The sequence below is a fragment of the Rhinatrema bivittatum genome, chromosome 2, assembly GCF_901001135.1.
Source record: "Rhinatrema bivittatum chromosome 2, aRhiBiv1.1, whole genome shotgun sequence".
Taxonomy (NCBI): domain Eukaryota; kingdom Metazoa; phylum Chordata; class Amphibia; order Gymnophiona; family Rhinatrematidae; genus Rhinatrema; species Rhinatrema bivittatum.
This window is the reverse complement of record NC_042616.1, coordinates 493256748-493281872: the sequence shown is the minus strand read 5'-3', so window position 1 is coordinate 493281872 and position 25125 is coordinate 493256748. Positions and strand designations below refer to the sequence as shown.

Below are 25125 nucleotides of genomic sequence, written 5' to 3'. Positions count from 1 at the left end.
GGTATCGCTGCTCACTTGCCAGCCTCTCAGCCAAGACCCATCCAGCTCCAGGACCTCTGAGTGAGTGGGCACCTCCTCAAAGTGCCTATCTCACCTCTCACAGGTGCTCATGAGCCTGCCTCCCAGCCACTGGACTACTCCCCCTAACACCTTAAATTGCTCTATTCTGTTATTTGTGCATGTTATCTAAGCTGTATAACCTGCATGGTACACTATTTACACCTCTTACCCTACCTAATCAGCTTTGTGCCCTTCCCTCAGTGCCCTTCTCTCAGTTTAACTCCTTGATACCTTAATCCCCGCCTTGTACTACCCTATATCCTCTCAGTTTCCTTTTTACCTACCCCCTCTCCCTCCCTCCTCCTTTGCCTACTCACCCACTATGACCACACAACACATCAACCGCATCCACCTCCCCCACAACAGACTCCCCCATTCCCATCCCCCCCGTCCCACCCCCCCCCCTACAAATCCCTCCTCCCTATCCTCACTACCCCCCTCAACCAATTCCTTGGACTCACTACCCTCTCCATCATTCTGTTCAACGCCCAATCACTCTCCAAAAAAAAACCCCCATCCTAAATGACCTCCTCACTGACACCAAGCCAGACATCTGTGCCATCACGGAAACCTGGCTCAAAGAAACAGACATTGTCCTCCTGAACCAGCTACCTACACAATCCTACGAATTCCTATCCATTCCAAGACCCAAGAAAAGAGGAGGTGGCATCCTCCTAGCCTTCAAGAAACACCTTAATCTCAAACTCTCCCACACCACATCACCCTCCAAGCTAGAAATTGGCCTCTTCAAAGCCCCCTCACTGCAAATCTGTCTCATTTATGCCCCTCCTGGATCCATCGAACGGGACCCCTCCCCCTTAATTGAATTCTTATCTGCCAACATAAACATTGAAATCCCTTCCATCATACTAGGAGACTTCAACCTCCATGTCGATGCCACCCCCCTTACCCCTTCTTGTGAGGCATTCCTTACTGCACTCCAAGCTCTAGGCCTTAGACAAATTGTTGCCTCCCCCACGCACCAAGCTGGTCACTCCCTTGACCTTATATTCATCAACCACTGCTTCCTACCATCCCACCCCCCCACCTGCTCCCCTGTACCTTGGTCCGACCACTTCCTCATAAAAGCCCTCCTCCCCCTTAACTTCCCTACTACCCCCACTCCCTCAAACAACACCACCTTCACCTTCAGGAAACCCTGCTCTGGAGATGAACTGGCTCTTGCCATTTCCAACACATCCACTAGCCTTGACTGCTCCAGTCCAGAGACTGCCATCAAATCCTGGCTCAGCATGACTCTTGAAATTGCTGACAAACTATGCCCCATCTCCAGACGTAACATTACCCAACCCACAAAAAATCATCAACCCTGGTACACGACTGAACTAAGATCCCTAAAAAAATACCCTCAGGCAGCGTGAGAGAAACTGGCGTAAAGCCCCCTCACCCCAACTCGCCTCAAGTTTCAAAACTACCCTTCACCAATATAGAATAACCACCCTCAAAACAAAAAGAGACTACTTTTCAGCTAAGATCCACCAATACATGTACAACCCGAAAGCCCTTTTCAATTATGTTGCCAACCTCACCAAATCCTCTCAGCCCACTATCCCTGAGAATGATGCCTCCACTAAGAGCGAAGAAATCGCCCAGTATTTCCTCACAAAATCACCAACATCCTCCGCAGATTTCAACACCCTTCTCCATCCACCTCCCCTTCCCCCTCCCTCCAACCTTCCCCCACTTCACCCACCCTCCAAACCCTTGACCTGACTTCTGCTAAAGAAGTGGAATCTATTCTCAGAAAACTCAAACCAGCTTCCCACCCTTCAGACACCATTCCCACAAAATCCCTCCTCTCCATCCCGAACACTATATCCAAACCTATCGCAGACATCATAAACTCCTCCCTCTCTTCAGGCTCTGTCCCAGATGCTCTTAAACAAGCTATTGTCAAGCCCCTCCTAAAAAAACCAACACTAGACCCTAAAGACCCCGCTAACTTCCGCCCTATCTCTAACCTGCCCTTCCTATCCAAAATTATGGAAAAGATTGTAAACATCCAACTTACAGAATATTTAGAAAGCAACAACATTCTGCATCCAGCCCAATACGGCTTCCGTAAATACCTCAATACAGAAACCCTCCTGCTCTCCCTCACGGACCACTTACTCATAGGCATGGACCGAGGCAACTGTTACCTCCTCGCCCTACTCGACATCTCAGCTGCCTTTGATACCATCAACCATAACCTCCTCATCAACCGGCTATCCGAAATAGGCATCTCAGGCCTAGCCCTACTATGGTTTAAATCCTACTTATCTAACAGAAAGTTCTCCGTCAAGATAGGAAACGCCAACTCCACACTCTATCCCTTGTCTCAAGGTGTCCCACAAGGCTCCTCCCTCTCCTCCACCCTTTTCAACATTTATCTCACACCTCTATGTCAGCTCCTCACAGACCTCGGCCTCAAATTCTACCTCTATGCAGATGACGTTCAAATCGTCATTCCCATTCACAACTCTCTCTCAGATGCCCTTGCCTTCTGGAACACATGTCTTGCCAACATCAATGACTTCCTCACCAACATCCACCTCGCTCTAAACTCCTCCAAAACAGAGCTGCTCCTTATCTCTCCTCACCTCCCTCCCAAACCACCGATCTCCAACGATCCAGCTTTCAACGTCATAACACCCCAACCCACAGTAAGAGACCTTGGGGTTATCATAGATCAACAACTCAATCTCAAAAAACAGATCAACTCCATCCTCAAAGAAGGTTTCTTCAAGCTTCACATCCTGAAGAAACTCAGACCCCTCCTCCACTATCATGACTTCCGCACCGTCATCCAAGCCACCCTTTCCTCAAAGCTGGACTACTGTAATGCCCTCTTCCTTGGCCTACCCTCCTCCACCACCAAGCCCTTACAAATGCTCCAGAATGCCATCGCCAGGGTCATCACCAACTCAAGGAAAGCTGATCACATTACCTCAATACTCAAAGAACTCCACTGGCTCCCCATCGCATCCCGAATTCTCTTCAAAATTCTAACCATAGTGCACAAGTCCATCCACTCGCACAATTCCAATTGGTTGGATGAACCCTTTCGTCCTATACGCACTGAACGACCCACTCGCACTGTCAACAAAGGCACCCTCTCCATTCCCCCTTTGAAAAAAGCCCACCTCTCCTCTACTAGGGACCGTGCACTATCCATTGCAGGCCCTAAACAATGGAACGCCCTCCCTACCACTCTCAGGCTAGAGCCATGTTACGCCAAGTTCAGAAAAAAACTTAAAACATGGCTCTTCCGACAAGCCTACCCTGATTAAGTACACCGACTTCTGCAAGTATCTTGCCTACGCCTTGTATATTCCTGTAAATAGTCCGTTGCAGTTTTTATTTATTGCTTTAATTCCTCCACCTCCTGCTCTTTGTATACTCCTCTTGTTCGCCCTCCCTGTTCATTGTAATTTCTACCTTTAAAGTTACATTGTAAACCGGTATGATGTATGCATACTAATACCGGTATATAAAAGTTTTTAAATAAATAAATAAATAAATAAAATAAGAGTACCTGTTCAACCTAGTCTGTCCATTTGCAACTATGTACTGTGTTGTCACATGCCCATCTGTAGTCTTCTCCCTCTATCCAATCCTCCTTCCCCCAGGGGCCCTTTGCGTTTGTCCCATGCAAGTCTGAATTTTGCCACTGTTTTGACTCCTATAACCTTCACTGGAAGCAGTGGTGTCATTAGACAGCATTATTTGGGGGGAGGGGAGTAGGAACTTGATCCATCCCCACTGCACAGTCCCCTGCCTTTAAAATTGGCAAGACAATAAGAAAAAGACCCAAGGGCCTTCTGCACAATTTTAAAACACCTGGCCACTTTCATCCTCCTACTGAAAAGATTTCAATTATTTGATATCTTCATTCAACTAGTTCTTCAATATAGATAACAAGATTGAAGTCTGTAGTCTATGCATGAAGGAAGAGAATCTCAATATAAAACCCTGTACCTCTAGTTCTGTAACACATTTAACATCCATACAGACATTTCTCCTATAACAGACTTTGACTGTGTCCCCTTACAGCTCACCATACAAGATAAAATTTTCAAATTTTGGTGTCACCTCAGTAACAGCAACATAAACACCTTCCAGTGCAAGACACTTTGTAAAGAACTACAAAACCTTGCAAAAAGACATTCCAAACCTGTGTAGCAGTAACAGCAACAACCCTACGAGGGTAATGACAGCACTGCAATATTACACTGAATCTGGAACAACAATACATCTATGTGGAAAGCACAATAAGCTGTCCTGCAACAGATTCTTACAGAAGTTACACACTAGCAGAATCCCTCACTTCATTCACATATGAAGAATACGAATAAATATAGAATAAAGTGACCATAAAATATAAACAGAAAAATGCAGACAAACTGAACTGGAAAAGCAACAAGTCAGACTCTCTATGCATTGCACGATGGAAAACAGAAATATCACCATTCCTCATAAAACATCAAACAATATCAAACATAAAACATCAATCATAATAGTAATACCATATTCATAAAAAGAATAAATATTTCAAAACTGTTGACAAATAAAATACTTCTTTACTGAGAGGGCGTTGGACACCTAGAACAGACTTCCAGTCATATAGTCATGACATAGGGTGGCAAGTGCCACCCCCAAAATGAGTTGCTACCCCAGTTTTATACAACTGATTTGGGCAGGGATAAACTAAACCCCTCCCTAATCCGATGCTTAGATGCAACACCTCTCTACCAGCAGCAAGCGTCATATTTAAGCCCGAATCATCTCCTGCTGCCACAGGGCCAATCTCACAGCTCTTACTGCGAGACCAGGCCTGCGGCGGCAGGAGATGACATTCCTTAAGTGCGACTTCTGCTGCTGAGCACGCCATGACTCGGCGGCAACCAGTGGACTTCGTCATGCTGGCAGCTGAAGGTGGAGAAAGGCCTGGCAGGCCACTGCAGAGCCCATCCTGTGGTAGCTAAAGAGCAAGAGAGGGGACACCCAACCCGGCAGCTGCCAGCAGACCTCATTCTGCGGGCAGCTGAAGAGAGGAAGAGAGGCCCAGCAAGCCACCAGCAGACTCCCCACCTGCTGATGGCTGAAGAAGAGGCCCAGAAAAGAAGGGAAGGACATGAGAGTGCGAGAGGAGGGGCCTGTATGTTTATGTGAGAGGGAGAGAGGGGTGTGTGTGTGAGGGCTGTGTGTGAAGTGTCTCTGCCTTCTCCTAGGTGGGCAGGGGAAGCCTAGATATGGGTGGAATTCCCTTCCCAAAAGTACTGGAGGTCCAAATTATCCCACACTCCACAACTCCCAAATTTAATTCTTCTCCCAGTGTGAAGACACCAGCGTGGGTCTCCAGATGAACAAAATGTTCTCCTCTTCAGATGGTAAACACGCGCTCCACTCAAGACACCTTTCTTCCTCATTTCTTGGATGGAAAGGTGGTGGCAAAACTGCCCCCCCCCCCCCCCCAAAAAAAAAAAAACAACCAAACAAACCAAATCTTCACCAAAAGGCAAAAAAACAGAACTCCTCTGTATGGAGTCACCACTGATCCATCCACAGGTTGGGAGGTGGCGTACCCAGAGAAAGGGTTTCCCCAAATGTAACCTCTTCTGAACCAAAGACTAGGGATTTCACAGGAAAACGAACTCCAAAAATCTCTTAACTCAAACCCTCGGTCACTCTTCGCAGATAGTCTCCCTGAACTCGTGCATCATGCTCCCTCTCTCGCCATGCTTAAATCCGATATAAAGACTCACCTTTTTCAGGCTGCTTTTAACCCTTAGGCCCGATTGTCTGCTTTTAGCCTCATTAACTAACTTTCTTTTCTTTACAATTTTAACCAGTCTTACCTTATGAAATGCCCCAACTTTCTTGTCCTGTATGTTTGTCTTATTAGACTAAAGCTCTATTGCACAGGGACTGTCTTTTTTTTTTTCTGTGTGTTGATGGTACAGCACTGTCTATGTTGTGCAGCGATATAGAAATGTTAAGTAATGGCAGTAGTAGGTCATGTACCAGCAATGTAACTTCCTATTCAGTGCAAAATCTAAGCAGTGAGACTTTGTACATCAAGAACCCCAGCTCAAGAAAAAAAAACAGCTCCCACTTCTCTAGGTCCCAACTCAAAATACCATACAGATCTATGGTGCAGCCTCTCTTTAAGCAAGCTGGAGCCTACCATTGCAGCCACCATACAGGGATATTGCAGCAAGTGGTTTGCTCCATTCCATGTTCCTCTACCCAGGACGCTGACTAGTGCCATCTAGTGGAAATCCCAAAGGTTTCTATACTTTTAAATGCCTCCACCTTGTCCATCTTTATAGATGTGGTCTCTACAACTAGACACAATACTCAATGTGCAATTTTACTAGAGACCTGCACATATTGTAATATTACTTTTCTCTTTCTGGGGCCGATGTAATAAGCTATGTGTTAAAACTGTGCACACAGGGCCGGATTTTAAAAGGGTTACGCTTGTAAATCCAAAGGATTTACGCGCATAACCGGCCTTACGCGCGCCGGGTCTATTTTAAAAAGCCCCAGGACGCGTGTAAGTCCCGGGGCTTTACAAAAGGGGCGGGGCCGGAGGCCTCCGACAGAGCAGCCCCTTGCACGTGCTGACCCCCAATTTTATAACATGTGCGCGCCTGCGCGCGCATTTTGGGCATACGTGTGTGCGCGCCAGGTAGCACGTGCTTCTTTTAATATCTACCCCACAATTTCTTATGCACATGCTAAAAAATAACTGAACTCCTAATGCAGAAAGTTAATGTATGCTAATGCATTAAAATGTATGCTAACGCAATTTTAAAAAGTGCGCTAACCCGAAAATGTGCACAGAAGACATGTGTGGTGTGCATATGTGCGTAAACATGTTTACCGCGCAGAAAACGTATTTCACACACACACAAAGTATCTTCTGTGCATAGAAAGCATGATTTATGTGTACAAAATGGTCGGTGTGTACAAATTTTTCTACACATAAATCCTGGTTTATGTGCCCAAAACGATTTAGGGGCATAAAACTATTTCTGTGCATAGAAATTGTGCTAGGGAGGTAATATTCAAAGAAGTTATGCGCGTCAATGAAATATACTATTATAGCAATTTTCAAAAGTCCTTTACTCAAGTAAAGTGCACTTATAGACCAGTGAGCCTGACTTCAGTGCCAGGAAAAATAGTGGAAACTATTCTAAAGATCAAAATCGTAGAGCATATAGAAAGACATGGTTTAATGGCACACAGCCAACATGGATTTACTCATGGGACATCTTGCCTAACAAATCTGCTTCATTTTTTTTGAAGGGGTTAATAAACATGTGGATAAAGGTGAACCAGTAGATGTAGTTTATTCGGATTTTCAGAAGACGTTTGACAAAGCTCATGAGAGGCTTCTAAGAAAATTAAAAAGTCATGGGATAGGAAGCAATGTCCTTTTGTGGATTACAAACTGGTTAAAAGACAGGAAACAGAGAGTAGGATTAAATGGTCATTTTCTCAGTGGAAAAAGGGTAAACAGTAGAGTGCCTCAGGGATCTGTACTTGGACCGGTGCTTTTCAATACATTTATAAATGATCTGGAAGGGAATATGACGAGTGAGGTTATCAAATTTGCAGATGATACAAAATTATTCAGAGTAGTTAAATCACAAGAGGATTGTGATACATTACAGGAGGACCTTGCAAGACTGGAAGATTGGGCATTCAAATGGCAGATTAATTTTAATGTGGACAAGTGCAAGGTTCAAAAAAGGTTTGGATAAGTTCTTGGAGGAGAAGTCCATTATCTGTTATTAATCAAGTTTACTTAGCTAATAGCCACTGCTATTAATTGCATCAGTAGCATGGGATCTTCTTGGTGTTTGGGTACTTGCAAGGTTCTTGTGCACTGGTCTGGCCTCTATTGGAAACAGGATGCTGGGAGGTTACATGTTGGAATGACTTAGCTCGTATTGTTATTGTGAGAGGGGGGAGGGGGTGTTTTGTAATGGTCCAAAATATCCAGACATCAAAGGTAGGGGGGTGGAAAAAGCATTTTCATTTTGGTTTGATGATTCAAATATGTCAGTTCTGGGAATGTGGATGCGCAGCATCTCTGATATATTTGTACTTTCCATAGTACAGGAGGAAATGCATTTCTGTTTCTATTTCTCCAGTGCTGCACTGCATGCAGAGTCTGGCTTCTTGAAGTTCCAGTTCATTTTTTTTTGTCTGCATATTTCTATTTATACTGATTGATTACTTGCTTTGTATTTGGTGATGGTCTATCCATGTTCAGTCTGTGTGATCAAGGTGATGTATTCTGCTAGTGTATAGTTTCAATGTAGGGATCTGTAGCCATTTGGCTTATTCTGTTTTCCCTATAGGAGGTGTACTGGTGTTCTAGTGTCTGGTGTGATATTTGCAACGCTGTCATTGCATAGGCTCTGTGGCCAGTTGCAGGGGGTTGAGCTCTGGGTGGCTGTCCTACTCCCAAGGAGAGGCCTGCATGCGAGTACTAATACCTTTATTTCCAAAAATAAAATCACTGGGCCTAGCACTTTTCCTTGTGGCACCCAGCTGTTCAATTTCCCTTCACCAGAATAGACTCAATTGGTCACTACTCTTCTAAAGCTTTCATTCAGTTTATACATTTTTTCTTCCAAGACTGCCTAGCTTTCTAAACAGTCCTCTCTGTGGAAAACTGTTCAAGCTTAACCATGTAGAAATAAGAGTTAAATAAACAAGTTGAAGGTGAAGCCTTTTTATTGGACAAACTCTATGCAGTACATATGTGACTGACTTTTCAAGAGATTTGCTCTCTTCAGCAGGTCAATGAAGAAAGAACAGTTCTACTGGGTTTATGTAGTGCAGAGTCAGGTAGATCCTAGGTTGTCTGCAGATGCCAGGAAGTTGCAAGCTGCCCTGGTGGGAGGGGGGGAGCAGGAAGTAGGGGGCAGAGTTTGACAGATGGGACACAGATTGAAATCCATAGGCCACATCTACTGTGCTCCTCTGATCCACTACTCTGATTAAGTCTTCCAAAAAAAAAAACAAAAAAAACCACCACCCTTCCTCTTGTGATCTACTGGCTTCAAGGTACCAGTACTCTTCTGTCCTTCAGCAGTGCTTCCATGACCTTGCCCACCACAGACTTCAAACTAAATGGATCTGTAGTTTTCCGCTTCATCTTTGTTCCCATATTTACAGAGCAGTATTCATTTTATTCCTATCTATTGCTAAATTCTGAAATCATATTCTGACTTGGCTAGTGGAAATTTTAGGACCTCTGGATTGGATATACCTAGATCTTCCTAAGTGAAAATCTCATTCCCTGCTAAGCACCTAAATTTAGGAACCTAAGAAAGCAGGCGAGATCAGGTCAAGGGGAAGGAAATCAAGCTCTAGATACCTGACTTACAGGTCGATACTCTAAGGCCGCGGTAGAAAGAGTGCGGCATTGCCAGGCGCACCCTCGTTCCCCGCACACACAGTTCTCTTCACCTAGCGCTCGATACTCTCTTCAAATTGCATGCAAATGCATGCCGCGTCTGCGAAGCCTTAGGCAAGCGCTAGGCCCGCGCAACCCATTTTACTGTATAGAGCGCCTATACAGTATCCTGGGTTTGAGGGCCTAACGCTTCACGGCCGCGCTGGTATCTGTCATTTCAAATGACATTTGAAATGACAGGTACCAGGAAGTGGATAGTTATGTTCCCCGATGCTCGGCAAACTTTCCCCCAGCCCCCGCTCACCTGCCCTGGCCCCGTCCGGTCTCCGGTGCAGCCCCAGTCTGTCTCCTCCTCCCGAGGCAAAAAAAAAACAAAAAACCGAAAAAGTAGCAAGGCTCGGGCCTGCTACGATAGTCCCTTCTCCCTTCTCCTCTCCTCCCGATTTCGGCGCTCAAGGCGGCCGGGTGGGCGTGCATTCATCCAGGCAGAGGGAGCCGGCGGCGAAAGCGGCCTCCGGCTCCCTCTGCCTGGATGAATGCACGGCCCCCGCCGGCAGCGATTTCGGCGCTCAAGGCATGAGCGCCGAAATCGCACGGGCATTCATTCATGCATCAAATTCCTTATAGGAAAACCTCTTTCTAACAAATAAGTTGATCTCCAGCCTTTTTTTTTTTTTTTTTAAATCAGAAAAAGACCACTGAACCCTAGTCATAATGAAAATAACTTTGGCTCCTGAATGGGCAACCGATTAGACTGGGATAAACAGAAACAATGCCCGTGCGATTTCGGCGCTCAAGGCATGAGCGCCGAAATCGCACGGGCATTCATTCACTGCCGGCGGGGGCCGTGCATTCATCCAGGCAGAGGGAGCCGAGGCCGCTTTCGCCACCGGCTCCCTCTGCCTGGATGAATGCACACCCACCCGGCCGCCTTGAGCACCGAATCGGGAGGAAGGGAGAAGGGAGAACGGACTACCATAGCAGTCCCGAGCCTTGCTACTTTTTCGGGTTTTTTTTTTTTTTTTTGCTTCGGGAGGAGGGGACAGGACTGGGGCTGCACCGGAGACCGGACGGGGCCTTGAGCGCCGAAATCGCCCCCATTTTTTACACTTTATTCCCGTTTTAATTTTCTAACACCACACTAACACCAAGTAGAGGGTAGGCGGTAAACTAACAGGTTAAGGACGCGGCAAAATAGCGGGTTACAAAGGAGATAATCTGAGCGCGCGTCACAGTATCGGAGGGGAATAGCTAATTCCTTCATTATACAGCTAATTCGTTCATTTACATATCATATACATGCTGCGTGCGGAAAGGGTTATGCGTCTGTTTTAAGAAGCGCTAAGGACGCGTGAAACTGGAGACTGGATCGCTGGATCGCCTTACGCGTCCGAATTGTGCGCTCCCAGCTCGTTACAGACGGGAAATCCTCTACCGCATGTTACAGTATCGACTTGTTAGGAGGCTAAACATATACAAATGAACTGCATGCCTAAATTTAGGGTCCTCAGATTTAGGCCCCTAGAGTTAGGTGAATTCTCAGCCCAAAACTGAAAAATTTGCTTAACTTTTAGGCACCTAAAACAGAGGCTTTCAGGTCAGGTGCTTAGCTTTCTTTGAAATCTGGCCCATAAGCTTCTACTTTTTTCCCCATATCAGTTATCTATAGCAGAGGTTCTCAAACCTGTCCTGGGGACCCTCGGCCAGTCAGGTTTTCAGGATCTCCACAATAGATATGCACGAGATAAAATCTGCATACGGTGGAGGCAGTGCATGCACATTTATCTCATGCATATTCATTGCGCAGATCCTGAAAACCTGACTGGCTGGGGATCCTCCAGGACAGGTTTGGGAACCACTGATCTACATACTCCGGTTTGTAGCACATGGCAAAGTTATCCTTTGGAGGTTGTGATATACAATTTCAAAGGCACACACCCCAACTTTTAAAAAGTGATGGGGTTGCCAGGTGACACTAATGGAAGCTTATAAAGAAGGACAAGAGCAAAGTAGGTGTGAAGCTTTAGCAATTATCAGAAGAGCTTTCTGTGGCTGGTGGGTCTGAAATCAAACATTTGTTTAAATTTGATTTGATAACATTTTAAAAGTTGCAAACTAGGAAATCTGCATTGAATAGCCTTTTTTTTTTTCCTGCACCAGCAGGCTTAAGAAAACTATTAAACCAACCAGTTAAAAGCTTTTATCTAGGAACTCCCAGAGTGACTTTTTTATTTCAGAGAAGTCTAACAATGCCTGTGGGGGGTTTCAATAGCCCTTCTCCACCCCTAAGAGTGCCAGCACTATGGAAGTTTGTGAATTTGCAGGTGAATCCCTTGTGGAGCTATTCAGCTGTCCCCATCTGTCTCTGGGACTTTACAGAGACTTTCAAAGTCTCTTAGCATGGCTTGTCTGAATAACACTGAGCAAACAGTCTCCACCCGTCACCTACTTCTTTTGTCTGTAGAAAGCTATTCACCTTTACTGATTGGCAGACAGGAGAACCTGAAAAATGAAATTCCTTTAAAAAACAAGATACACTGGAACACCTCTATGCGGCCAGAGAAAACTGAATTCCCTGGCTCACCCCCATCCGCTCCCCTCCAGTCTGACTCAGAAGATGGCCCTGTAGTCCTTCACAGATACAGACGTGGGAAGCAAGGAGCTTCTCCATACAACTTGCCTCTTGTACCTGGGCTTCACATGTGAGATGAATATTCAAATAGCCATTTCAAGGATATAATAAATAAAATAAAGGGTACGTATGCATGTTCGCATACCAAAATTACTGACAGTCTCCTGAAGAGGGTTTTTCAGAGTCATTAAGAATGATCTCTGACCAAAAATAATTTAAAACGAACCTTAAAATATATTTGTTTAAACAGGCCTTTAATATCTAACATATTTTCCCTAGTTTATGAAACAACATTACAACCAGGAACTTTGATTTTGTGTGATTATGTCAAATTTTGAGCTGTTTGACTTTATGTTACTTGTTGCCATAGATATGCTTTTTAAGTTATTTATGTTTTTATGCACTTGTTTGCTGTTATTTTTGTAAACCGCCCTGTACAGGAGCTACTCCTGTAGGAGACTGTACATAAAACTTTTAAATAAGAAAATTCATAGGCAGATCCTTTTTTTTTTTTTCCTTGACCATTTTTTGGGACTTCCACGGACATAGGGTTCATTTTTTCAGATAAAATGGTACTACTATTTTCTTTGGAAATACACATTTTTTTTCACCTAAATATTACTCTAAGCTCTTTAACTATAAACACTGCAAGTACAGCAACAACAACCAGAGCAAAGAGCAGGTACTTCAGCTACTATCTATCAGGCCGATACAGAAAGAAGCGCGGGCCACTCTTCTGGGCGCGCGATTTAGTAAAAAAAAAAAAAAAACATTCAAATGAGGGCCCGCGGTAAAAGGAGGCGCTAGGGACACTAGCGCGTCCCTAGCGCCTCCTTTCTGACAGAAGCGACGGCTGTCAGCGGGTTTGACAGCCGACGCTCAATTTTTCCGGCGTCGGTTCTCGAGCCCACTGACAGCCAAGGGTTCGGAAAACAGGCATAATTGAGCATCCGTCTTCTGACCCGCGGGCCACAGGCACATTTAAAATTTTTTTTTTATTTTTGGGGCCTCCGACTTAATATCGCTTATTAAGTCGGAGGGTGTACAGAAAAGCAGTTTTTTTCTGCTTTTCTGTACACTTCCCCGGTGCTGGCCGAAATTAGCGCCTGCCTTTGGCCAGGCGTTAATATTTGAAAGTAAAATGTGCAGCTTCGCTTTCTGTATCGCGCATTTGCATGTTGCGGGCGCTATTAGTTTCGGGGGGGGGGGGGTGTGGCGTTTTCGACGCGCTATTACCCCTCACTGTATAAGGGGTAAAGCTAGCGCGTCGAAAATGCGCGTCCAAACCCGGGCTAACAGTGCGCTCCACCGGAGCGCACTTTACTGTATCGGCCCTTATGTATGTAAACTGGTTCACTAAATGAAGGGCTGGCTGGGTTGCTAACTGGATTGTATCAGAGGTGGGGGGGAGAAGAGGGCTGGCCTTCCTGCAGCCCCTAGTTTTGTATACCAAGAGACTGTCATCGTTTTACCAAAAAATGTTACATTCCTGGATATATAAAACGAATTATAAACTATCACTATTTGTTCACATTATTTACGCACAAAATCATGTTAAATCGTGGGGTTTCCTCTAATCTGTGCGAAGAATGAATATATCTGTTGGTATATAAATGGTGAGATCTGTCCATAATGACATGTATGTTTCAACAACTCCCTTTCACTCATTTTATTAATGTGAATTTATACACACACACACACACACTTCACTTCAGCCAGGCATCTGTATAGAGCATATATAATTAACCAGGTGTACTCTGCCTCAGGATGAAAACTGTTGCTATACAAACAGAACAATTGCTTAGGGTGGGGTTTAGGATCTTTAAGACTGGAAACCCTAAGGACATACTATCAGATGGGAAAGGATTCACCAAGTCCCCAGTAGGACTTCACACCTCCCTGCCCTGCTGCTGCTCAAATCCTGGAGAGGTACTGAGGTGTTCCTCTTTCCTGTTAAATATGTACTAGAATGAAAGGCAGGCAAATGAACCACACTTCAAGGCTACTTTTCCAGGCACTACTGTCCTTGGGGATGTGGTATGGAGGAGTACCATCAGATCTACTCCCATCAACAAAATCTACCCAAACTCTAGGAAGAAAGATCTCTGCAAGTTTCAGGCCGATGCAATAAAAACATGCGGGAGGGCAGGCGCTCCGAGTTGAGCGCCTGCCCTCCCGACTCGCGCCCAGGCACCTCTCCTGGGCGCGCGATTTTGTATTCAAATTAGGCCGCCCGCTAATAAGGAGGCGATAGGATCACTGGCGCTTCCCTAGCGCCTCCGTACTAGCGGAAGCGGCGGCTGTCAGTGGGTCCAGCAACAGACGCTTAATTTTACCTGCGACGGTTTTCGAACCCGACACGCCACAGGTTCAGAAAACGGACACCAGCAAAAATTGAGCATCCGTTTTCGAATCTGCAGACTGAGAAGCAGATTTTTTTTTTTTTTTGTATTTTTTGGTGCTTCCGACTTTATATCACTATGATATTAAGTCGGAGGGTGTACAGAAAAGCAGTTTTTTCTGCTTTTCTGTACACTTTTCCCAGTGCTTTCAAGTTAACGCCTGCCCTTTGCCAGGCGTTAATTTCTGAGAGTAAAATATGCGGCCAAGCCGCACATTTTACTTTCAGTATTCTGGGGGAATAACTTTTAGGCTCATCAACATGCATTTGTATGTGATGAGCGCTATTAGTTACAGTATAAGGGGTAATAATAACGCATCTAAAACACGCAGCCAAACAGGGGCTAAACGGTACACTCAGCTGAGCGCACCGTTCTGTATCGGCCGGTTTGTAGCTAAGCTATGTTCCCAGGCAAGGCTGTTGTGTTGCCACATATGGAGCTCTATCTTATGCTCCTATATTTTCTTTCTATGTCAACCCCATACACAAGGTATACTAGTAACCCTTCAGAAGCAATCCACAATTCCCTTGATGACCCTTCAAAAAACTTAAGTCACCTTCGCCCAGTAATCACAAAGGCAAACATACATCTGCTTCTTACCTTTTAACAAGGGCAAATTGCAATACATATGTACACACATACACACACACACACACACGCGCGCGCATAAGAAGACTATGTCCCTGAACACCCTGAAACTGAACTACCTCAGCTCTGATTTGAGAGCATGGAGGTGCAGCAAAGCAGACAGAAGACAATAAGAACAGACTAAAACAGGACAGGAGAATTAAGGAGGCCCAGTGTGAGCAGACGGAAAGTTTACTGCAGTGTCTGCAGACCAACTGGCACTGACTGTTCCCAGAATAGCAACCTTAGCTCTCCTTGACTGGTACATGTGCAGATAAAGGAGGATGCGTGTGCTTGGCGACATGCATGGCCGGTTTCTGGGGTGTGCGCCCACACAGGGCGCCATGCTCAAGGGGGATACCGCCGCCCCCCTCTCGCTCCTGCACTAATCCATATAATGTCTGCAAGCAGGAACACCATGCAGGAGAAAGGAGGCTTTCCGTCCGTGGTGCTAGGTGAAGAGTCAGCCTGCAGAGAGGATGAGAGGGGGGAGCAAGGAAAAGATGGATGCCGCTGGGCAGGGAAGGAGAGAGAGAGAGAGGGGTGGGGGGGTGATTTTGGGCACTGTGGGCAGGGAACAAGGAAACAAAGCAGAGGGGAGCCACTGATACTTCTGAAGGAGGGAATGCTGTGCCAGAGCTGCCCCTAAGAGGCCCAATTTCAGTTTCTGCACAGGGTGCCAGTTAGTCTACAGCCGGTCCTGGAGACATGGATAAGAAACCAGAAAAAAAAGTCAACTCATCCAGTCTATCACCTCAATTCATGAAAAAAAAAAAAAAAGGTTTCTCCCCCAGACTTGGGCTGACGACAAGAATCAGCAGTGATCAGAATGCTGACCATTTAGTACAGTATTTAAGAGGAGCTCGCATGCTCCAAATTCAAGGCAGTTATTTGGCCAGTCATGTAAATGTGCCATCACCCCCCCCCCCCCCCCCCCCCCCCGGCTCTGTGAACTGGCTTATTCTGAAGAGGCTTGCCGCCACTGGCACAGCGCCGAGGTCCACCTATCTTGGGCAGGTGTGCCCATATCGCTACCTGCTCTGCTGCTGGCAGAAAATGGGAGCTCTCCACAGAAGCAAAAGGAGGCAAGTTAGCTAGAACTGGAGGGAACAGTCTAGCCAGCAGACTACATTCACCTGACTAGAAAAATCCACCTTGAACTTTAAGCATGGGATTGCCCCTTCAGATGTGAAACATGTACGACGGCATGTAATAATGACATAAGGGCCCATGCAAAAAAAAAATCAACGCAGAAAACGGGCACTCGGCGTTGAGCGCTCGCTTTCCGAACGCGCGCCCAGCACCTTCTCCTGGACCCAAGAGTGAATATTTAAATGAGGGGTCACGTTGCCAAGGAGGTGCTAGCGACAAATGTGCGCTCCTAGCGCCTCCTTGGCAGCGGGCACCCAGAAGAGGTGGCTGTCGGCAGGTTAGGAAAATGGACACTCAATTTTACGAGCGTCTGTTTTCCTAACCTGACTGCCGGCACACTTTTTTTTTTTTTTTCAACCTTTTGTTTCCTCCAACTTAATATTGTCACGATATTAAGTCAGAGGATGTACAGAAAAGCAGTATTTTCTCCTTTTCTGTACACCTTTTTGGACTGCTCTGGGCAGGCGGTAATTTCTGAGCGTAGAAATGTGCAGCACATTTTTTTTTTTTTAGAGCTGGGGAGTACAGCTAATAGCCTCATCAACATGCATTTGCATGTGATGAGCACTATTAGTTTCACGGGGGATATGTTGGACGCACATTTTGGACGCGTGCTAATTCCCACATAGCATAAGGGGTTGTGGACGTGCGTCCAAAACACTCGTCCAAGCCCGGGTTCAACAGTGCGCTCAGCTAAGCGCACTGTATTGCATCGGCCCCATAGTGTTTTGAAACTACACTTCTTTTTTTTATTTTTTGGAAGATATAAAAAAAAAAACAAAAAAAACTTTCAGTTAACATTTGCTCATGCCTGAAAGAACCACCTCTGCGTCAAACAAATCCAAAATGGGGTCCTGCTTTCTTTTCATTTAAGATGAACATGTGAAGAAACTCCGATGAAAAAGTATGCCTGCCCAGTGTCTGCATGGAGCGAGTGGCAAAGCCTCTGCAGTATATCTATCCAAGCCTGCTTGAACAAGCTGCCATCCAACATACATTAGATGCTCAGAGTGCAGGGAATGACTGACACCTCACATGAAGGACATCTATAAAGGACACAAGCTAACACCGCCAACACAGGCCAAACAAAAAAAAAACAAACACACACACACACACAACTTACTCCTAAAGCTGAACGCAGGTCTAAAAAAACTTTGAAAAGAAAGAATCCTCCTCAGAAAGAAAATGAGTTAATTTTAGCATCCTTCTCTTTAGCTGCTTAGCAACACTTATCCTCTGACCTTCTCCGTACCACCTACTTTTGCAAGGGATAATGAATATAACCACCAAAGGGTTTATCTTTCCTAGTTTTCCATTTCAGAGTCCAACATGTGTTTTTTGGCTTCCATCTATTTAGGGGAAGCAATACCAAATGTATTCCCACAATTTACTTTATCTAAAAAGCAAAACAAAACAAAAACAACAAAAGAAACAGTGAACTTTAGCTACCCGAAGCAGTAGTTACCATTTATAAACGGACCCGAGTTCAGTAATTGGTGATGTAGCCCTCACAGAGAAACAAAGGCATGATGGACTGAACCCCAGAGAAAACGTTTCAGCAGACGACATTTGCTCATCACTAACATACTGAAAATAAATAAATAAATAAATAAATAAAAACTGCTGTCATAAGGAGCCACTTGTCCCGGAAGGCAGGGGCATTGCTTTCCAGTTCTGCAAAGTTCCAGGATCTCTCCTGATCCTTGGAACTGAAAGCACACAGCTTCTCTCTGCCTGAAAGGGCAGTGAGTGATGTGAACAGCTAGAAATGGCCGCAGCACCTGTATGGGCTGAGTCAGCCTAAGCATTCCTCCCAGGCGGCAGACAGGCATCATCAACTGCTGGCAAATGAAACCTCACCTCCGGACTCACACGGGCAGTTCGATTAAAGGAAGTCGCTTTTTAAAGCACCTGGAGTAGCAATTTTTTTCCCCTACTTTTAATCATCTATTCCACTATAAGACGAAGTTAGGACCCAGGTGGTCTTGAAAACTCTCATATAGTACAATATCTGGGCTAATGTTTGTTGGTCCCCTAACAAGTACCACAACCTGCAAAGAATCCAGCTTTCTCCAGGAACAATACTGCTTCTAGAACACACCACTGTTCTGTGAAAACAATGACATTCAAGACACAGTAGAACTGTGATGCTAATTATGATCAGTTCAAATGAAGCAGCATGTCACACAGAGCTGGAAAACATTTTTTTTTTAAAGGAAATTCACTTAAAGATATTGTTTTCTCTGGATTAAAAGGATATAAAAAAGATTTTATGGAGATGTCTTATTTGTCTGCCAGTTAAATGGATTAAAAACAAGAAAGCTCTGTTCTAAATTAAAGCACACTAACAATGAACATTTAAAAAAAAAAAAAGCAGGTCTGGGCATAAGCTGAGAACACCAAGCTGGAACTAAAAATCAGAAAGGAGAAAAAATGCACTAAGGCCAGTCAGTAGCAAGAGATGTATCCCCAACCAAGCTCTGCAAAGTAGTGTTGTGGCAACCTGAGTTATTAGCTGATGGATGGGTTCACCTGTTTCTCAGCACCCAAAACACAGCCTTCTGAGTGAAAACAAAAGCACAAATACAGCAGACAAAGAAGCATAGGCTACATCGGACAAACAGCTATTCCTTCTGTTGGAAAATGGGATGCAGTGAAGAGAGCTTCACAAGAAAGTGACTTTCAACAGGCACATCAGGTCTCCACAGCCTTAACTTAGAAACAAAGGATAACTTATTAAGCACTAACCAGATTAACTGGGAAATTACTAAAACATAAAAGGACACAAAATTACTCTCTGCGTAGTTAAAAAAATAAGTGTGTGTGCGTAAAACATGCAAGTATTTTTTTTTCCCTTTGGAGCAAGCCTGATCTTACTCCAAAGATTACAAAAGAATCATCAGCATTTAAGGAGAAGTAATTATAAAACAAAAATCTTCAAAATCTCTCCTTATTAAAATGAAAATATGTTCTCATCATTATTGAGGAGGTGAATAAAGCAGTCACTTTCTATTCACTGGTCACTGCCTCAGTCTTCTTGGTCATTACATGTAATGTGTACTTTTGTCATAGTTGATGAGTGTATAAGTCACTTATAGGGAATAGCAAGAGCTGGTATACACCCCCTTTCATTTTTCTGTAAGTGTGTTTTTTGTGCAAGTGTGTGTTTGGTGGTGCTGGTGCTGCTGCTGGCTCTGAAGCCGCGTAGAATTTCGTAATGGAATGTAAATGGCTCATCCGGATCTGGGCTCTCCTATCTCCTAACCAGTGAGAAGAAGGGGAGGACAAATCTGCTGAGCAAGGAGAACTGCTCTCCTCCTCTTTTATTACCCATCAAGGATGCATTGCTGAGCACACAGAGATAAAATGGCAAACCCCTAGTTAACTCATCAGCAACTCCCTACACTACAAACCTGGGAAAAAAAAGTAAAGATACCTCGACGTCTTAAAAAGAAAAAAAAAAAAAAGACACAAATCTCCAAACTACTCATAAAAAAGAAAGAAAAAGCTATTTTGAAAGCTCACCATAAATTAACTTACACGTCCTGGTTCCTGTCTGGCTTTGTGTCCCCCCCCCCCCAACACGTCCCACCTAAGCGAGAGGTAGGAAAGTGCAACAGGCCGACTTTCAACTTTCAATTTAACAGCTAGATCTTAGCAGTAAACCGATCCGTGCATCAATACCAAAAGGTGAACAGCGAAGTTATACATATTTATTTATTTATTTGCTTTTAGGAAGAAACATCTTAAACTTGACCCACCCTAGTAAAAGCACCGAGGAGGAAAACGCAGATCAGCAGAGGCAGAGAGGAGAAAAAAAAAAAAAAAAAAAACCCTTCCCTGACTGCCTCTTAGCAACCATTAAGGTCGCAGTTTCCTAAGAGACGAGTCCCGACTAGTCTGCATCTACCGGGCGCATGAAAGAAAAGAACTTAACGCCACCGTCGGATACGAAAATAATTATCAATCAATAAAGGCACGTTATTTAATTAGAATCGGACAAAACGACGCCTCCCATCCCAGTCCCACCAATTAACTGATAACAAAACAAAAAAAAAACTGTCATTAAACAGTTCTGGTCCAGCAGAGGATCATCCACCAGGCAAACTCAACTGTTAAAAAAAAAAAAAAAAAGTCTTAACTATTTTCTCCTACTCTCTCTGATGCCAGGTTCCTTCCTGTACTCATGACGATGTGCTGTGCTAGAGACCGTGTGCTCTGCTCTCCTCTCCTCCTCTAATCGGCATTTCAGACGGTCACAGATGGTTTCTATATTATACATCTATGCAAGACGGCAAAGCAAACCAAAAACGTAAAGTTTAAACGGCTACATTTGTTCGGGGGAGGGGAGAGGGGGAAGAGGCCTTAGCAGAAAAATGAAATTAAAATCTACTGTGTGTAACTTACGACGCCAAGTTCCAAAACGGATCGGGAGTGTAAAAAAAAAAGCCAGAGCGATCTGCGCTCCCACCTCAGAGGGAGGGCGAGAGGTATCAAAGTGCAAATTGAAGACACACGGTGCATCGTTCCACTTGGGGAGGGGGAAAGAGGACCAAAACTTCCTGACCTATCCAGCAAGAAATGAAAAGACGCATCAACTTTGGAACGTGGCTCGAACAGAAAGAAAAAAAATATATATATAGACATAGATAAAGATGTACGATTCTACCTTTGCCAAGAAGCGTCATCTCAACTTTTGCACCGCTCTCAAACGTGAGAAGAAACAAACCAAACTTTCTTTTGTAGGGAGGGCATCAAGGGAGGGGGGGAGGGCAAGTGGAAATGTATTTGTTGCCCCCACCAGCATCCAAATTCTGTTGCTGGTTCGGTTAAAAATAAACTTTGTGGCAGCAGAGGAGATGATCTGGCCGGATTCCTGAGCTCAGACGGGTTTAATATGGATGAGCATCAGGTCCTTGCAGGCTAACGCTGTTGCTGTTGCTGCTGCTGCTGCTCGGTTGTGGTGGTGGTGGTGGTGCTCGCAGCTGGTTGGTGGAGAGACGTTAACAAGGAAGGGAACGGAGGGAGGGGAAGAGGAGGAGGAGGACAAGCTTGGTCGGGGGGGGGGGGGTGGGAACGGTGAAGGGAGGCTAAAAAAAAAAAAAGCTGCAGCATCTTCACCAAACAACTTCTTAAGGGCAGGAAAAGAAAACTTTTCGCTTTTTAACATCCCTGTTAAAACGACAGCAACACAAAACTTTTGAAAAAAAAAAAAATGACAGCGTCCCTTTTACCTTCTTCCTACTAGTAATAAAACAAAGTTGGAGTCTGGCAAGCAGCAGCAGCAGCCCCAGGGATGGCGTTGCACGGGATCCAGTCCTCGCCCTGACGTCCTACTTACGTTGCACTTGGTCGGGGATGGGTTGCTCTCGCCGAGGCGTGGATGCTGCTGGTAGGAACGATGGAAGCTTTAGAAATCAAACAGTAAAAAAAAAAAAAAAAATTAAAATAAAGGCGAGTTGAGAAAGAGATGCAAAGTTGTTCCGGAAGATGAATCAAAATGGTGTTTTGCAGGGGATGTGCAAAGTTCATCGACTCTACTACAGTGACTTCTCTTCCTCCTTCGCGCAGGAAGGATGGGCAAAAAGTTTGGAGAGGCGCACAGGGGCTGGGGAGTTAGAGGTGGGGTAGCTGGTTCTTGGGCTCCCCACCCTCTCCCTCTCGCTCTCTCCTCCTTGCACACACAGGCTCCCTCCCCTCTCACACAGCCCAGGCAGTGCCTCTCTCCCTCTCACCCTGATAAGTAGACGCATCACGTGTTGCTCCTGCTGCTCTCCTGGGGACGTGTTACTCAGGCTGCTGCTGCTGCTGCTGCTGCTGTTCCTATTCCTACTCCTACTCCTGCCCTGTCTTTTCGGAGGCTTTTCCTTTCCATTTGTTTCATGAGGCTTTTTGCTTTCACTAGTTATTTTGGGGGAATACCTCTTTATTCATTCGAAGGATTTTGTATAGCGACAGATGTCTTTTTATTAGAATGATCTACTTTCCTGTTATTCCTTATCAGACACTTTACTTTGGCAGCCTGTTCCTCCCGCTTTCTTTTCTTTTTTTTTTTTCTCTTAGGTTAACATGATTCCTAAGCAGCTTCAATTATGGAAGCATCCCCACCCATAAGGACACACTATTTTTTTATATGTTGTTTTTGTTTGTTTTGTTCATTTCTTAGGATTAAAAAGATGAGAATCTTTTGATTATTCTTGCCTTTTATTTCTTTTTATTTCCCCATTTTTTTGTAAATAAACCTCATTACCTTCCCCCCTTTACTCCCCCCCCTGCTCTCTGCCCCCTCACTCATTCTCTGATTAGTCTCTCAAGGTCCAGGTGGAGCAGCATACCCCTACACCCCCCTTTGGCTTGAAAGCTGTAGCCTGAACTCCATCCCATGTCACTTGCCACGTAGAATCTTTAGGATGTTTACTCAGGTGTAGTGTAATTTTTCTTCTTTTTTCTTTTTTTTTTTGTTGTTTCACAATTCCTGTTTTTACTTTGATGCATTTTATTTGAAACACTAATATGGTTTATTTTTTATTTTCACTTTTGGTTCATTTTTTTTATCATGGATGGATGCTTCACCTCTATTACCTCTCGTGTAACTACTTCATTCCCAAGGCAGAACAAGAGGTGAACTATGGTTAGAGGAATGTGACGCATTCTTCAAAAGCAGACTCCAGCAAGGGAAGGCACCCCTTATGCACATATGCTGATAACGCCTCCAGTTTTGCAGGGCTAGCTTTGGTGGGAAAGGATGGGACAAACAGGGGCCCTCAAGGTTACCCCTTGGTGAAGCTGAGTTGAGGTAGAGTTTCAGGATGCCTGGCACTGGCTAGGTTCACTCCTTAGTTTCTGCCCTGGGCCTTAGTTTAACTCTGGCCCTGAGTTTGTTTGCCTGGATTTAGCCCTATATAAAGTGACCTTTGGCCCCTGGCTGCTACTGTTGCAGTGGCTATGTTTGCAGTTCTTACCCTACCACTTTCTTTCACTACTTCTTCCCCCATTATTGCAGTACTGAGAATCTGAGTCGAGGCCATGATGAGATCTAGTCCTAGTTTTCCTCACAGCACCTACTGTACAGACAAGGCACTGGGATGGGGGTTAGAAAATAAAGACTATTCAGGGCCCCACTGTAAGTGCAAAAAAAAAAATTCATAGTAACATATAACATGGTAATGATGGCAGATAAAGACCAAATGGTCCATCCAGTCTGCCCAGCAAGTTGCTCATGGTAGTAGCTGCTGCTCCATGCAGGTTACCCCCATGCCTTCTGTTAAAGGTAGTAGCTACCACTCCTTGCAGGATACCTGCCCCCATGCCTTCTGTTAAGAGTAGTAACTGTCAATCAATGCAGATAACCTCCATATACCCCTTTCTTCATTTCCAACATCTAGCCCCTATGGATCTGCAGTGTTTATTCTATGCCCTTTTGAATTCATTTATTGTTTCCATCCTCACCACCTCTTCCAGAAGGGCATTACAGGCATCTACCACCCTCTCTGTGAACACATATTTCCTGGTATTGGTTCTGAGTCATTCTCCCTGGAGTTTCATTTCGTGACCTCTAGTTCTACAATTTTCTTTCCAACAGAAAAGGTTCAAAGTTTGTAGATCATTAATACCTTTCTGGTATCATAAGGACAGTATCGTATCTCCCCTGCACCTCCTCTCCTCCAGGATATACATATTTAGATCCTTCAGCCTCTCCTCATAAGTCTTCTAATGCAGACACCATTTTGGTTGTCTTTCTCTGGACCACTTCCATCCTGTCTCTTTCCTTTTTGAGATACAGTTTCCAGAACTGAACACATTACTTCAGGTGAGGCCTCACCAAGGACCTGTACAAGGACATTATCACCTCCTTTTTCTTATTGGTTATCCTTCTCTCTATGCAGCCCAGCATACTTCTGACACATTGCATCACTGCCTTCAGATCGCCAGACACTATTACTCAAAGGTCCCTCTCCCAGTCCGTGCATATTAGTCTTTTACGTCTCATTGCATACAGCTCTTTTGGATTAGTGCACCCCAGATGCATTAGTCTGTACTTCTTGGCATTGAATCCTAGCTGCCAAATCTTCAACCACTCTTCAATCTTTCTTAAATCTCTTCATTCTTTCTACTCTTTCAGGCATGTCCACTCTGTTGCAGATCATCTGCAAAAGACAAACTTTACCATCTATCCCTTACACAATGTTGCTCATGAAGGTATTGAACAAAACCATTCCCAAAACCTATCCGTAAGGCACTCCACTTAACACTGTTCTCAGACTCGGTGCCAAAGGGTGTGCAAACAGTGCAATTGCACAGGGTGGCACACCTAGTGGGGCAGCATCAGGAGCAAGGAGAGACCTGTGCTGCTGCCGGTGGACCCAATCCCACCAGCGGCAGAAGACGGAGGCTTGTGGTGCCACCAGTGGACCTAATCCCACCGGTGGCAGAACCAGGAGGCCACAGCAGAGGAAGCCCATCATTCAGCTCCTCCCCCAGTGCTGGCCCCGCGGTAGTGAAGACTCGAGGTGCTAGAACTTCCTGTATTCTCGTGAGATGAGAATACATGAAGTGTTGAATTACCATGGTGCTAGCACAGGAAGTGGAGCTGCAGAACAGCTTTTCTCCAAAAAAGAATAGGCTGGCAGCAGCAGCGGAGGAAGAATGACCCATGGACCCTGATTGTCTGGTCTGTATGTGTGTGTTTGTGTGTGTGTGAAAGGGAGGCTGCCTAGAATGAGTAGGTGTGTGAATGGGAGATTGCCTGTGATGGGTGTGTGTGTGTGTGTGTATGGGAGGCTACCTATGATGGGTGTATGTATGTGTGT

The 25125-nt window shown here is 44.9% G+C and overlaps 1 protein-coding gene across 1 annotated transcript in view; it reads right to left on the bottom strand.

Annotated features, from left to right (window-relative positions):
• Positions 1 to 21291, bottom strand: part of RREB1 (ras responsive element binding protein 1) — a 267242-nt gene extending 245951 nt beyond the window's left edge. The window contains 1 exon segment of the mRNA XM_029590608.1: positions 20985 to 21291. The gene's annotated coding sequence lies outside the window, so the exon portion shown is untranslated.
• Positions 21292 to 25125: the final 3834 nt, after the last annotated feature.